At 38.0% G+C, this 16,845-nt stretch overlaps 1 protein-coding gene across 3 annotated transcripts in view; it reads left to right on the top strand.

Annotated features, from left to right (window-relative positions):
• Positions 1-16,845, top strand: part of LOC123322236 (hemicentin-2-like) — a 297,343-nt gene that overhangs the window by 74,492 nt on the left and 206,006 nt on the right. The window contains exon 1 of one of the 3 annotated variants that reach the window (XM_044910150.1): positions 13,880-14,003. The exons of the other annotated variants lie outside the window; for them this stretch is intronic. The gene's annotated coding sequence lies outside the window, so the exon portion shown is untranslated. Of the gene's footprint in view, positions 1-13,879; positions 14,004-16,845 lie in introns of those variants that run through there. 3 annotated transcript variants of the gene reach the window in all.

The following is a 16,845-nucleotide window of genomic DNA, read 5'->3' as shown; positions in this document are numbered from 1 at the left end:
ATTGTAATTTTCATCAAATGTTGATGAAATTTCTTGAAAATGCTATAATTAAAACCAATATATTATCTCTTCTGAATATTTCGATCATCTACTTCAAGGAAGGACACGCTGGGAGTTAGATGCCCCAAGAAATATTCTGTCACGAGATGAAAGTGAAAGCGTATGCCCTTCTCCGAGGCCGGAAAAATTTTTCAATGGAGACGAGGAACTTGGTAAACTTACACAATATAATCTCGACATGGGATGACTATCAAGTAAGGGTCAAATTCCATACTTCCTCGAAAAACAAGCCCATAAATCCTATTAACTGACCCCCTGCCTACGCAGCTGAATAAATCCATAATCAAACAGTGGGAAGATCATTGCCGTACATGCATATGAATGTGTCGGGAATAGGATGAAATCAAATGAGGATGACTACAAGGAATACGGGATATTTAGGGGTCTTTACAGATCGATATCGGATCCTTGTTCGGGAAAATTAAGTCGTGAAATCGCCATTCATTCGAAATTTTCAGTTAGAAAGATTAGATTAAAATTCAGATGGTTTAATCGAAATTTCGATAACCATAAAATATAGCAACTATAAAAACTGATGAGAAAATATAGGTTCTTGATAACGAGAAATTTGATAAGATGAAAATGAATAGGCAGGCCATTTTGTGAAAATTGGTGCATTGGATTTGTTATATATTCTTTTCCCTAGATAACTAATGATCAAAACTGGACGGTTGCTAATCAGCATTACGTCTACTTTTTATCCAAATGAATGAAATCGTTTTGAAACTTAATGTAGGAACCCTTAAATACAAGATATATAAGAATCTTCTTATTGTGTTGCAATATGTGGAAAATAATATTTTATTTTATCCTTACATCTGAAAAACAAGTGATACAATCGGAAAATTGTTTGTAGTGACAAATTCTCGTCATCATTTCTTGCTTTTAAAATGTTGAGACAGAAAACACATGATAAGTTTCAAGAAAAACTCAAGCACCTACCAAAATATGCTTCACTCAATATACGACCTGTTTAAGATTAAAAAAATTAATGAAATAATCCGCTAATATTTTGTTCAAGATTTTCATAGAAACTATAGGAGTATTTCGATGACATATGGTACCAGAATCTAGTTCTATCCGTCAGAAAAGTAGGAGTTTCACAATGACAATCAAACGTAGCGCATATCATGCGAATAATTTTTTTACCTCAATTATGAGAATCAGATTTCATAAGCGATAAATGAAAAGCCTTCGACAGCCGATGGATGTGTGTGTAATTGCTGAAGTAGGAGTCCAACAGATGAGAGGGGCGAAAGCTGATAATTGCGTTCGGGTTTCCAGAGTCTATTCATCGCATCTTTTTTTTTAACGTTCGCCGTTCGAATCGTTCAGAAAACACGAGCGGAATGAAACGAAATTAAGAGTGGAAAAATGTGACAGGACCCACTCGAACAAAAAAGGAGGTGCGGGAAATTTCATTCCGGTATTCGTTCGGAATATAAAAGAATATTGTGTAACGTTATATTCCTTTCACCTGGCCCACCCAAGAAATTTCCGATTAGGAAAATCTTGAAGGGACAGGCTTACATTTGCTCTGCGTAAGTGGAGGGAGCGGAAACTATTTTTTTCCGGGGCGAAACTCCAACATAAAAAACAGGGATATCGTCCGCGAAAAGCTCCGAGATATCCATGTTGACCCATTTCAAAACCGTACAGCTATAGGGTTTCCTTTCTTCCGATCCCACCTCACTCGATTGCAAACAAAAAATCCCGAACAACAATTTGCATTTAAAAGACGCTCATCCTGGAAAATCAGGTTTATTGATGTTTTTCCAACCCACATCATTATTATTCCACCCCTATTACACAGCATTTGCCTAAATGCTGAAACCTCTGTTTTCTCAAGATTATTTTCCAATAGCAGGGCACTTTTTGTTTTTTCCTCCGGTTGTTTTTCGCACTAAACCATATTACAACCGGAAATTTGAAACAACAGACGACATGGCCTTGAATCGATCCCATCCGACAATATTTGTCCGTCTCGACAAATGTTCTGGAAAATGTGTCTCATTAAATATTGATTCATTCTTCGATCTCGTTTTGGAAGTTCCACGTATCATATCTGGAAATTATACCTACGAAAATCATACCTATATGAGATATAAGCTTTAAGCTTTCATCAGGTTCATGATCCTCAGAGTCTGGAAATATTCCAACATTTTGAATTTTAACGTAAAATGGAAAGTGGAAAATGCTTCTACCGCTGCGAAGATCCACAATACGTATCAATCTTTATTGACAACTCATGAAGGTTGTTGTAGTTTTTTCACATTATCGATGAATTAGGTGGGCTGAAAATTTTTACGTAGATAGTTTTTTGAAAACTAAAGTTTAAATAAGGTTATGTTTGTAAAGTAAACTGGGATTGTCGCTTAAACAAATTATCGATGATGTCATATCTCAATTTTCAACATTTTCCTACATTAAAATACGTAGTTTGAATAATTAATCGAGTTTTCATCGAAACATCCTCGAAATCTGATATATTTTTATGACATCAAAATATTTGTTCTCTGTGGATGAGGAGAAAGACGTGAATGCACTCGAATTAAACGTAACTTTTTTCATAATTTAGCCTCGATGTGGAACGGGTTCAGGTTCGATAGCAGAATCCCTTCAGTTTTTGCACAACCTCAGGAACTAGGACAGGGATATCCTTGAGCCAATATTATAATCCGCCTCGCAAGTATCTGTGTCTGAGACAAATGTTGTTTATGGAAAGGCCAGTCAAATGGATGACGGTTCATTTCTCACAAAAAGTTTCTTGGAGAGCTTTCATGCGAAGATTTCCAGCATTAGCTAAATTACGAATATCACACGTAACTTCTGCTCCAACTACAAAATGATCCATTACCAGGTGTATCCTTATATATTTCAGAGTTTTGGCCGAATATCAGCTTATTTAGAACGAAGAGATTATACTACGCAGCACTGGTGGGAGTTAGATATGTACTCTAGCCAAGTTAGAAACAGGGAAATATTCAGACGACGAACTTTGAAACATTCGAGATTATTGATATATGTTGAATAGTTGGACCGTAGTTAGTTATTTTGCGGTGACTGAAGAAGGGCAAGACTGATAAAAGTTCGTCTCTGAAACTGAGCTCAACGACATAATTACTTAACTTCAACATACCACCTACTTGATCGATTTGTTTCCCCACAGTTTCTGAATAGAACGAGTCTCCCCCTTTGTTATTTCTGAACTGGTATAAGAAATAAATCAGGAAATTGATTGGTACTGAACTGGAAGTTCATATTTGACCCCCTATAACTATTTGTCATTCTCAAAATAGCTCTTGTCCAATGCTGTGTATTTGGTTGGTCAGGAACTTGCAAATCACTCTTCTTCTTCAATTTATCTCTTCAATTTTATTCCACCTCTGGGCATTTTTATCCAGAGAGGTTACTGATCGTCAGAAGAACGAAAAGGAGAACGTTCCATCGACGAAGAGTAGATGCTGACCATAATTCGATCACATTTGTCCTCGTCAGAGCAACACAACTCTTTCTCCGATGGAGAACGCTTGGAATTGACGGAGCTTTGTTAAATGCTAGTAGTAGCTTCTGAGTATTATCAAGTACTCGAGCGCCATCTAGTATGCAACGAGATCTGAACCCAGACGAAGACAATGGCGAATGTCCCATATTTCCTCTTATTCCTTTTTTTCGTTTACTACCAAAATACATAACCGATTTTCCCAGTAGCTTCTGCTATTCTCCAGCACTAAGCCTAGATCGACTATATCGTTTTCTAACCCACAAACTGCCAATTTTCTGAAGCAATATCTCTGAGAGTGGAGGTTGCGCATTTCGCACGCCATTAACATTTGCAATTTTCATATTTTACGTTGATCGACCTCATGTTATATTCATGAATTCCGTTGAAGAAGTATTGTTGATTTTAAATCTGTTTTCAGACGAAGTTTAGTATCATACATTGTTTTTACCTCGGAGGCTACATCCAGAATCGTGAGTTACATCCATCAGGTTTGCAGTGGTGCGAAATATTGTTCGTACATTGAATTGATTTGACTTTGTTCTGTGAGGTGAAATGAAAAAAAAAATATACACAACATGCTAGATACAAACCTCTAAACACCAGAACGTCCAACTTGTAAACATTAGCATTTTTCGAACGGAATGAATAATATGAAAACACAATAATTTTTATGATATAGATTGATGTTGATTCAAGATGATCCTGCCTCTTGGACATATTCAGCGAATCTTTTGGAGAATTTGAAGCGAATAAACTGAAGTGTACGATTCTTAAGTAGCAGTACTCAATTACTCCAGTGCTTCAAACATTATTGTGAAAGAAGTTGTTTTTTTTACTGGTTTCTTTGAAAGTCTCAATCCCCGATGTGACTGCCACAGATTGAGTCATTAATGGCGTCGTCAGGTTTGTGAAAATAATGGAATATCTCCTGAGAATTGATTAAGTGGGGCCTCGGAAGAAAATCTTATTATTTGTCCCCTTTCGACCAAGTATTGTGATAGCTCTACTGCCACGCAATTCAAATATTGCTCCATCGTTTTCCTTCAGTTGATATTTATAATTGTTTTGTTTTCATTCTTAATGAGAATGAGTGTAGAGAAGTTAGGGACAATAAATCGTTAGGAGAACGTTCAGCATGCCAAACCTCACGCCACGTTTCTATCTTGCCATTGTAGTTCTCGGGACGAAAGGGACCAATATTCGTCTCAGCATATTTTTTATGGGGTTTCGATGGAGGAGCATTCCGCCATATGTAGGTTATCGTGTGGTGAAAAATATTCCGATTTTCGACGTTTCCACATTCGCTTCAAAGGATATGGAGCCGAGCGCGAAACAAGAAACGAAGGAATGAAATATAACAGGAAAAAATTGAAAAGATTCAAATTATTCAATGTCAAGGCGAGAGTGTCTGGGAAATATATGTTAAAATTATGAGAACATTTACATCGGGGCCATACATGGGATTTGAATAAAGTTCCAGGTGTTATTTGGATTTTCCCGTATCTTCGTGGCCATAACTACTATACGAAAAATTTAACGGTGATCGTTATATCGTCTGTTTCCGAACGAAAGCCCGGATTGTGCGATAGAAATATTGGAAGCCGCCTTTCGGGCAGGTTATCGTTTGTCGTCGAGGGTATTCTAGGAATTCTCGAAATAGGAATTGCAACGAATTAAAACCATAGGTGTGTTTCGGGGCAACTTTCTAGCAGTCCGGACACGCCGCATTCCCTCAGAGAATTCTATTGCAGAGGCAACGATCTAAAAATTCCTGGCGTTCAGATGGTAATGAAAATCTTTTGCTTAGTTCAATTGCGGAAAGTTGAATTTCGGTCGACATTCTTTCATGATTTTTTTTTAGGTTCGCTGGAGAGAGCTCAGCCCAGTGCCTCCTAGTAGGCGCCCCAGTAGATTCATCCTGTATTTGAACATTTGCAGAAGACTGGCTCCTTATGCGTGTAGAAGATGTCAATTGATCTGTGAAGGGAGGTTTTCGAACCTATTGTTGCGCGTGCTTTATCCCTAGCTGGCATAATCTCTCTTGAGTCTCTATCTTGTATATTTCATGAAAGTATCGATAGAATGAACATAAATCTGCTACTTCTCGTCGATGTCATATTGATTATATGATGATATGGGAGTGTCGAAGGACCCTCAAAGAAGTAGGCATGAATTACATGGTCTGCCAGGAAAGCAGCTCAAACTCTATGGCTGGGAACCTTTCTGTGGTAGGCAGGAAAATCTACCTGCAAGAAAGAGCTTCATGGCCGAAAGAAAATTACTCTGGATGAATTTCTTGAGATTGAAACACTACGAATTATCCCCTCAACACTGCGACATCTGGATTATAGCAAGAATATGCTACACATCCGTACTGGATTCCTTACAGAGCATTATCACCTCAGGAAGCACCTGGGTAGAATGAGTCTTGGAGAAACTGACGAGTGTAGATTCTGTGGTTAGGAGAAACTACTAAAGATCACCTAGTGTAGAATGCCAAGGTATGCAAAAAATGTTTTAGACGAGGAACTTGCAGGAGTTAGAAGGTAATCTCTTTGAAGCCATCCCAGATAGGCGTCCCTCTGGAACTGAATAAGGAGCTGTAGACAGCATAGTGGCGACAGTTCTGATGGTGGATCTTGAGGTCGCAGTACAGCGCAAATTCCTTCAGAATATGAAATCTTTAAATTATATCTCGGATAATGAAAAACTGGATAGAATTTTCATATGGTGGCAGTATGAAAAAGAAACGTTTCAAAATACCATTTTCACGAGAAAGACTACAGAGGACCTCTAGAGGTCTTTTCCTGTATCTACTGCTTGTTTATCCAACAGCAAATGAGAATAGGTCCTCCAAATTTCATTGGGGGTTATGATGATGGAATGTACAGTTTTCTTTTCACCTTCTCGATAAAGCTCTCTGAGAAAAGAAGCAATGGGAAAGTGAAAATCTTATTGATCCGCAGCATTTCCAAGTTGAATCTCTTATGTTACTGGATTATGCTATACTTATATCTCGAATATAACGAACGGAGAAGCTGATCTGAAACTTCAAAGCTGTTCGATTCCTTCGTATCCTAGGCCAATTCCTGTCGATATTTCTGGCCGTAGTCGCATACGGATACGATGGCCGTTGGTACTATGCACGAAACACCTAATTTTTCATGACAACCCATAAATCGCACGTCCAATATCCTGTTCAACAGAACGTCTCATCCGTACAATTGCAATTTATTATGATTCGGCATAGAAATCGAATAGCAACAGAATGCAGAATACATATTTCCTTCCAGATACTTTATCAGGAACCATATATTCTGATTAGACTCCCCAAGTGTGAATATCCAGCCCGTGAATAGAGATCTGAAGCGCGGTCAGCTTCTGCCCTCCAAATTGAAATATAAACCAAATAAGAAAACGCAATATATCCTTGAACGTTACAGATTTATATGCCCATGACTGGAAAAATGTCTTTGTCTCGCACGTGCCTCGGTTGCATAAGACTCATTCGGAATATTTTCAATTCATAGAAAATATTCAGGGTGGAAGACGCGATATAGATGAGCCACTTGGAGATGAGGAATATTCTGCAGAGGAAAGTGATTATAAAACACCTGAAATACCGAGTGGATGTTGAAAAACGAATCACGTCTTACCCAACGCATGACTACGGGTTCGGTTGAACAAGAAATATGTGTTATATATCGGGGGGGAAGATTCTACCACGTCGCAATTCCTCAGACGTATCGATAACAATAATTCTAGTCGCTTCTCTCAGCATCTCACGCCGCTCTGGGTAACTCGATTGGATTAATGCGAGGTCAAGGACGATTGTGTTCAACCCTTACGAGATAAACTTCGGATTGGCCCATACATACACATCGGAAAAATTTCCATTCTTCATAACCTATTGATTTATTCATTTATTATCAGAAAACACAATTTCTTGAGCTTACATTATGTAACAACCATGTGAAAGTAGAAAAATCAGCACAACAAAATTACATGTCATTATATGTGTTACAACACAAATTTGACCTCGATACAAGTCTGAAATTGACGGTATGAAGTATCGAATGAAAAACACCCCAGAGCTCTTTTCAAATTGCTCAGGGTACAATAAGGTATCAATAAGAAATATGATGTGTCATTTGTGTATTTTTCTTTTATCAACAATTCATGAAGGGTGTGTGATCTAGGTTGATTTTTTTCTGTATATACACTCGAGGGAAATTGAGTCTCTTGCTTATTCTTTGATTCAGCTACCAATATAAATATTTAAATATAAATTGGTTTGATAAATTCGCCCCTGAAAATATTTTTGGGTTATTCTGTATCATACGATCATGATGCTTTCACAAATCGAGCAAACGCCGTCAAAGTGAACTAATTTGAATAAATACGATACGAGGATGTTCAGATACATCATTAGTGTTAAACACCCTAAATTGACGATGAAGGTATCAGCCCTCAAGAGACATGGATTCAATTCGAGGTATATTTCGATTGCGAGACGTTGTTTTCATCTGCAGGGAAAAGCCCGTGTTAAAGACTGAAATTTTTTGCGACCCACCTTCTGAGAAAAAGAAAGAATATTATTTGTTCGGTGATTTCGCACGTAAACATGTTTATATTGATATTCTTGGAATGAATGTACCACCGAAATCGTCGGAAATCTCAAATTTTTTCCATTTACTCAGTAATGGAAAATTTCCCATAACCGTTTACCTTGAACAATCGATCGGCGGTTTTTGTTGGTTCAAAATAATTCCTAAAAACCACAACGTTTATGAAGAACAAACCCGTAGTTCGGCGAACGAACAGGCGTGGAGTAATAATGAAGACAAATAATTTGATTTAACCATGGACAACCAAGGCAGATCAATCATGGGAGATGACCTCTTTCATTAAGCCCATACGTGTGCTGGGTTCGGAAAATTGATTGGGCCTATACGGCGCGCTGAAATAACGCTTAGTAGACGTGAAAGGTCGATGAGAAATATCTCGTAGATATTTTCCCACTATATGAAAGCGTTTAAACAGCTCCCTGATGAAGGTTTCGGCAGACACGGATGAAGAAAGAGTTAGTACATTTTCATCTCGGTTAATATGAACTCATAACACGAAAACTTCCAACGATTTAGCGCGAAGTTTCAGCGATTGATCCCCGAAATTAGATGAGGTCGAGAGATAAACTAAAGAACTGAGTGACGTGATTTTATCGATTTTTCAGCATCACACGTGCTTCTTTATCACAGTATCTTCATGTGGGTAGAGGTAATATTCAGTTACTTGGTTAGACGACTCAAATTTATGTTTAAACAGCAAATAAAGTCGATAGGCAACTTTTCTAACCCCAATAAGCTCATTCCCTGTTATATTCACTAAAATCTCGATCAAATTTACCTAGCTTGAAGCAGTAAATAAAAGAATCTAAACTTGAGGCTTTCAACCAACCAAAAATACAAAAATTATGCATTTTTTCATGGAATATAGATAAATGAATATTATTCACGTTGTGGCAAAATTTCTTTCGCGTATAGATAAATTAATACAACTGTTTATGAGAACCAGATCCTGCTGACTGTTCTAGCAACCCTCTACCCCTCTGATCACGGTCCTCTAACCGTCCCTATTTTTCCACGTCAGTCAGCTCGGGCACGATGGATATTATCACTCAATCATCGGGTCTATTTCTGGCTTTTCGGGCTCGTACATACAGAATAATTTCCAGATATTTGCCTTGCATTATTTCGAAGTAGATATTTATATTGCTTCTCGAGAAGAGGGGCCTCTAGAAATGTCCACGATCTATCTTTTCCTCAATCTATCGCACTGACGGCCATTTGTTTTTCGCGCATCTCTCGAGAACTTTGCGAGTCCATCAGTCAAGGGGATATCATTTTGAAGGGTGAACTCAATGAGCAATGAATTTTGCTCCCTCATCTCTGGAATTACGATGTTGTGGAAGAGTTTGAAAACGAGATATGAACACGTTTCCTCATTACTTACATTACCAGCAAGAATTCGATCGAAACAACGGAAATGATAATAAAAATGGTGTTCAAATTTGGGTAGAATATTGAGGATGAAATCCCACTCGTTCTATTGGGGTGAAAGGTTAGGAGTAGAAGCAAAGCCAACTGTAGTTGCAGGAATCGATGTTTTATTGAATCTTATGCTAGTGTTTGACGTGAAAAAATCGAAAAGGAGGAACCAAAGAGCTACCTCAGAAATCCAGTGTGGGGTCACAATTCTGTGAATTTACATTCCAAACACGATCAAATGGAGGAGAGTACAAACAGGCCGGTTATGGCGGTCTAATCTATATCCTAACATTCCAGTGGTCGGGGAAGCAAATTAGATTTTAGATGTTTATGAAGCCCTTCTCTAGAGATGCCCATGCCTCGACATAATCTTCAGCTCACTTTACAATTCAAAAGTTCTACTGGCTTTTTCCTCAGAAGCATATTTGCGTAAGCTAACCGTCAAGGAGCTCTTCAACCAGGTGGTCTGAAATTTTTTCCTCCTATCCAAAGAATCTGCACTCTAGTTTCTGCTAGACCTATTGTCATTATTTGCTACCTAACGCTTTGTAGCTGCTCTTTCTATCCAGTGATAGCGTATAGCTATTGTCCTCATTTTTATTGGTGCGGATAAATCGATTTTTCAAATGAAGACCTCAGGATTATAAGTGACTGAAGTGAACATAGCGTGGTGTAAATCAACGATAGAAAAACACAGAAAACAACGTTTCCTCTAGAGACTCAGGTCAAGCTAAAAGGATGCCGAAAGTATTTTCCGAGGGCCAAGGGAAAACTCTCGTTTTTCTCGTGAATAAATCCTGCTTACTCCTTTTAACATCCCGTCACTGCATGACTTCTTCTATTGAGATTGATATAAATAATTGCTCTCAGTCTTTTCGTGGGAACACTACATCCAGACATCCCATTCCTAAACTTATTGGCGGTTTCGTCTCCAGCAGACAAACAAATATTGAAATAGAATCAACCAAAAACCCCCGACGTCGGGAAGACAGCGGCTGCGGCAGTTCGTCAACTCTTTCCCAATTTATCGGTATTTGCCACTTCAAACAAGACTTTCACTCGGTTCCCCATCTCACCGTACCTCAAACAGAGCGAATTGCTAGAAGTATTTCAAATATTTCCGATACTGTAACTTAGAGGAATTTGCTGGAGAGAGGCAATTGCTCCGGGGGCATTTTCACATGGAAAACTGACGAATTTAGCTGCGGGTCGGGAAGTTACTGTCAACTCGGAAATATTATATGAAAGCTGTAGATCGTGCAAGGTAATGGTTCGAACAGATGTCGCTGCCGTTACAGGATTAGCACCGCTAGAGAAAAAGCCGGTAATTATCCAGATTGTCGATATTTATCGATAGCCTACCCGAATAAAGTCCCGGATCAAATTACTGGCCCTTTTTTTGCACCTCCTGCTCCGCACCAGGTCCCATAATTTTATCGGAATCAAATTGTCATGGTTGAATTCATCACCGGGCCGAATGGGGAGAGTGTAACTCTTATTTATCAATCGTTCGAAATTGGGATTCGATAAGTCGTGATTCTTGAATTAACTGCTTCGATTGAGTCGTTTTGTCCAAGTGATCGATTCATTCAGCTATCCCAAATTGCTTAATTTTGGCTGTTTCTGGTACTTCTAAACTAGATAGGGAAAAAGGTTGAGAAGAGTCCAGGGCTCGATTTTCGTGAAGAATCCATTTGTGGGAACCGTTTCACGATATCTTCATTTTCCTTGAAGATATAACCATGAAGTTTCAATTCGTATACCAGAGATGAGGATTTATCTTTAAGATAAATGAAGATATCGTGAAACCGTTTCCACTAATGGTCTTTTCAGGAAAATCTAGCCCTGGACTCATTTCAAAGTTTTCACCTTTCTAGTCTGGAAGTAGCAGAAACAGCCAGGATACCCTGTACACATGGATTTTTGTGGAGTTCCACAGGGCACCTTCCTTGGTACTTATTAGTCCTTTGTATGTATTCAATATGGCGAGTTTCTCGTTCTAGCATTTTTATTTCATCAACTAAACATGGCAGCATTTCCTTGATATTATATTTCCCATTATACTTAATGTATCGATACAGCCAATACGTCGATACGAATTGAAGCCATTATGTGTTTGATTTGTTATTATTCCCGCTCACCATTGGATATGGGCATTGTTGCGGCCTCGATGAAAAACCCGCACCGATTGTGCAATTAAAATTTTATTTCACGAATTCACTGAGTTGACTGGAACACGCAACATATGACGGCCCTCCAGATAAAGCGGAAACCCGATACCTATCTGTTCGTGGAAATCCGCCTGATCAATTTCCTCCAATAAAACGAGATACAGTAGGAGCTGATGATACAATGGTATTAACTCCGCGGCACATATTCAAAAAAAAAAAAATGAAGGGAACGAGTGGTAATATGCAGATTTCATCGACTACAGCTAACAATATCGAAATGAATCCCAAACAAGCATGTAACTTTCATTCCGTTTGTTCATTTAATCGTACACGTTCAGCCAACACAACCATTCGCACAAAATCGATACAAATCATATCCTTCGTGATAAACGAATTTTATTAACTTATATACCTATCCTCATCTTTTGTGTTTTGTGTTTCATTTTTTTCTCATTCAGCCAGTTAGCTGAATTGTTAACACATCGCCTTTCATAAAATTCGTGCTCATCGTTTTCACTGTTCAGTTAAAGAACATTTCTGTCGGAAACGTTCAAGAAACTGTTGAGGTTGGTATGAAGGAAATTGAGTTTTATACTCGGTGATTATCAGACTACAAGCAGTCTACTCTAGGAAGTAATGCTTCTTGGATTTTTCCCAGATGCTTAATCCTTGGTCGAAATGCACCTTAGTATCACATCATTTATGGAGTCCCTCCATAACTTTATGTTTTATGACACCTAGACGTACAGCATCTTGTATTTCATTTCATTTATTATTGGAATCCGAAAACTATATCTCACGTTAGGACAATTTGATTCCATCACTTCTGAATACGAGCAAGTAGCTTTCCTATCTGATCCACGCAGTTGTACGAAGGTTCTAACTCATTTCATGGCAATGTAGAACTTAAAAGTTGGAGAGAGAGCTTGTTAGGAACTCACATAGCGTTGAAGTATATTCTTGTGGTTAGCTACTTGGAATTCTGTACATGAATCTAAGAAAATAATATAACTTTCGCGTCAGATATCGCGATAACTTTACGTCTCGCGTCGTTACTCTTTCCACTTGTCCTAAACAAGCGACATCAAGAATTATTTTCGTACGTTGAAATTTAGCCACCCTTCACACAATGGAGATCCACTTTCTTGAATAATCAGAACGTGAGCAGGTTGAATGTGACTGAGGAGAATCTGGAGATGAAGTTTTAACCCTCCACAGCTACACGCAAAAGTCCTCGGGAGAATTTGAATGCTCGTATTATATAATCAAGGTAATGCTCCATTTCAACTGAGGTTGAAATTGGTATATAACGAGCGTTGAAAAATTTCCGTTCATCGCTGGTTCGTGATTAGAACGAACTACACAATCTGGACAACTATAATTGAGTTATAATATTTGGTATAATACCTAATAATGAGCTTCAATAAAAGTCGTCAAGGAGGCGACAGTGTTTTGAGCAGAAAATGATTTCAAACGAACTCATTGATGAAGAATTCTTGGTCAACTCAATTTTGTCCTGCCCTCCTACTGGTTGTGAACACTGTAACTTTCGAAGGAAAAGATCTAGAGACAAACTTTCTCTTTGGGTAAGGGCTAAGACTCGATTTGAGAGTACTGAGGATCCCAATGTGCCCTTTGATTTCGTGAAAAGGTACAAGGTTTCGAAGTTATTGGAGTCTGATTTTTTTCATTATTCGTTAAAATACCCACCCAATTTAACTGAAACCAATCATTACCAAAATATTACTGTAGGTATCTCAAAAACTATTCGCTCGATGACGCACTTATTTTGCAAGAACTTTCAAAACATTACTTTGAACTACTAGTTTCATGGTACCAGATTTTCATTTTGAAAAATATTGGAGAAATAAATTTTTGCGGGGCTAGGTCAGTAGTCACCCTGCTTTGGTTATGAATTGAAACAGCGCCTAAAAGCTCATGTCTTCACGAAAGTGCTCTCTTTATTATTCTTGATCCACTTAAATGGAAAATTCTACGAGCAAAGGAGCTAACCGTCATCGATCGTTGCTTCGCAACTGAATTCAACATCTGATAAAAATAAATAACACATGGTCATCGAAGAACGAGAATGTTATACGTTTAGTACAATGTGTCTGCTGATAAGGCTATGTTTTAGTGATAACAGAAATTCTTTTGTTGCCGATTGCAGATATAGGTGGTGTGCTTGATGAAATTCTTCATTTCCATTTTCCTCATCGGGTAATTAATTGTTTTTAAGAATTAACTCTTTTGAACAACCAAGATACATGAAAGGAAGACTCCATGGGTTTTATACTTATGTGGTTTGCATGTTTTTCGATCTGAAATGTATTTTTTGTGCATGTGAACGTACTAAAGTTCAGTTACGTAAGCGATTACCTATCGACAATGGGTAAATTTCCTTTGGCATGCTTTATACATCTATAATATTTCAATACGAATCTGACATATTGCGTGATACTGTGTAGTTGGAACGGATTAAGTTCGAGCTTGAATATCTGACATCCGAGCTTATTAAATGATAATAAAGGCGAATAATGTCCTCCTGATGCAAATAAGTTCAGGCACGATAGAGGACGCTACCAACAAATGCTATCCTATGGGCCTCTTGAATTTTTTCTGAACCGAAAAAAAATCCTGATTGAATTCACTTCTTTCATAACACCAGATGAGTAGAAAAAAATTGAATTGATGTGACATTTTTGGATACTATTTGTTTTTTGTGTCGAGTTCCATCATGAGTAAAAAGCCTTCATAATTTCATATTCGTTCTCGAATATCGAATCGAAAAGTTCATTAGTGTAAACCATAGGTATGCTTTTGAGTGGATGAGAAAATTGAAAATAATTGTTTTAGAGGAGGGACGAGGAACTAAGAAACCGATTCATTGAATTATGGCTTTTTTTCTCTACGATGAACGATGGCAACATTTCCCCCATTTATATTTATCAACAGAGCACTATATTTTCGTTGATTCCAATTTCCCTGAAAAATTACCCAAGAATTACTGATGTATTCAGGGCGAAGTGACGGAACCGAACCTCTCCGAAATGGTTATAAAAGAATTATTATTTAAGATTCTAATTAAGTATCCCGTCGTTCAGTCGGGTAACTCCCCTAATTTGCCACGAGCATTTTCTCAAGACTTGGGCGTTTTGGTGTCTGTAATTTCATTCGGGAACGGGACTGCTGCGAGGATTTTTTGACCGGGGGAATTCATCGCGTCAAAAATCGTCGAACTGGAATCAGATAACGACGTTTCAGTCGGACAATTTCCGGTGTCAAACAGATTATTTTGCCGATGATTAGAAAGGAAAAAAAATTTCATTGTCTCACAAGGGTGAAGTACTGTTTTTTCATGAGGTTCTTTTGAAATAATGTGAAAAAACATATACTAGGAATATGAGAAGAGCTTTTATTACGAGATACTTTACCTTCAATGAGGTTAACAATGAGTGATGTAACTAGCTGTAAAGAATAGTTATATGTTGGCTCCTTAGATTGAGCATTATTTGTGATTCAGTAATGTAAATTCAGACCTCACAATTGGCAAAATTTGAAAAAATTTGCATATCTGTATAAAATTCTCAGGGAGTTCAATGAATTTTCTTTTCCTGTAGTAGGATAGCGAGGGGTTTTCACCGATTCCTGAGTAACTTCCATGTGAACTGACCAATTCACCGATTTATTGAAACGTCCACTCTCAAGTTCTGACACGACTCGGGGGTATAAAATATTCCAGAAGTTTTTTCATTCCGCCCAAGAATTATTATGGTGATAAATTATACATTCGTTTGAGAATAATACGAGGAATAATGCGAAACTTTACGTACCTTTCATTTTAGACATTTGGAAAGTAACTCCTCGAAAAATCGGATTCTGTTGGGATGGAAGCAATAGTACCAATGATATATTATGCATAAAATAAGAAGGGAAACTCTTCCACTCAACTTTCAGATAAGGACAGAACTTTGAGATCGCTCGAAGAGATCCATCTCGTGTACAGAACGCTTAAGCCATTGAAATATCCTCTGTGAGTTGGCAACTTCCCCCACGGGTGGAAGGTATTCACATTTTGTGCGGTTTGACTGAAATATATTGTTTCGGATATGTCCTAAACAACATCATGTTATAGGAGAAAGTTGTTTCCGTACAACTTCAGCTTGAGTTATCTAATATATTGCCTCAGATCTTGAACAACACACAACTTGGTGTGAACTGAATGGCTGCAAACCTGAGGAACATAAGTTTATTGTTTCTTTGATGGCAGTGCGGATAGAATGGAACACAATTAACGAAACTTTTCGTGTGAAGATATCTCATTTCGCATGGAAACCATGCATGAGATGGGAACGGAATTGGTTCTGTCGATATAGTACAGAGTTTTACACATGGTTTCTTGCGCCGCTGATTGTTATATACGCAGTACGATTGTTTACAGTGGAACTAGCTGAAATTTAAATGATTGTCGATCGTTTCTGAACCGAGTTAGAAAATTTTGGAAAACCATTAAGATCAATAACTCATTTTATAGAATTTTTGGAGACCTTTCAGACCCAATTTTTTGTTGGTTGAAGAATCTTTTTCTTTCGAAATACTGAACATGTTGCATGTAAGATTCAGTCGAAGACAAAGGGCCTAACCCCAACCCTAACGGTTGGGAGTTTTCAGCCGATGGATTTTTCATCGAAGCATTTCCATATATGTTCCCGGGCGTTTGTGACATTGAATGATTCGATTTTATTCAATCTTTCCGAGCAATCCTTCATTTTTATCGCCGTTGTTTCATATTCACGATTTTCCAATGTTATTTATTGCACGTGTAAAAACCAGAAACGCATAAGGTTCTGAGGCGTTAGTTTTCCCGAACTGGAAATACGTGGAATAGTCGGAGGAAAACACCGTGTAAAACCCGAATATCTGAATGCCTCCGAGAGCACCGAAATACGGTCATTTAGAAGTTTTACGTTTCGAATTTATGGCATAGTAGTTTTGAGTGGCGGATGTACGTCAACCTACTCGACCGGGAACAATCTTGAGCGCAGTCTGATTTGCGAATTGA

This window comes from Coccinella septempunctata, chromosome X (assembly GCF_907165205.1).
Source record: "Coccinella septempunctata chromosome X, icCocSept1.1, whole genome shotgun sequence".
NCBI lineage: Eukaryota > Metazoa > Arthropoda > Insecta > Coleoptera > Coccinellidae > Coccinella > Coccinella septempunctata.
The sequence above is the reverse complement of the archived record's forward strand: the minus strand, read 5'-3'. Positions and strand labels throughout refer to the sequence as shown.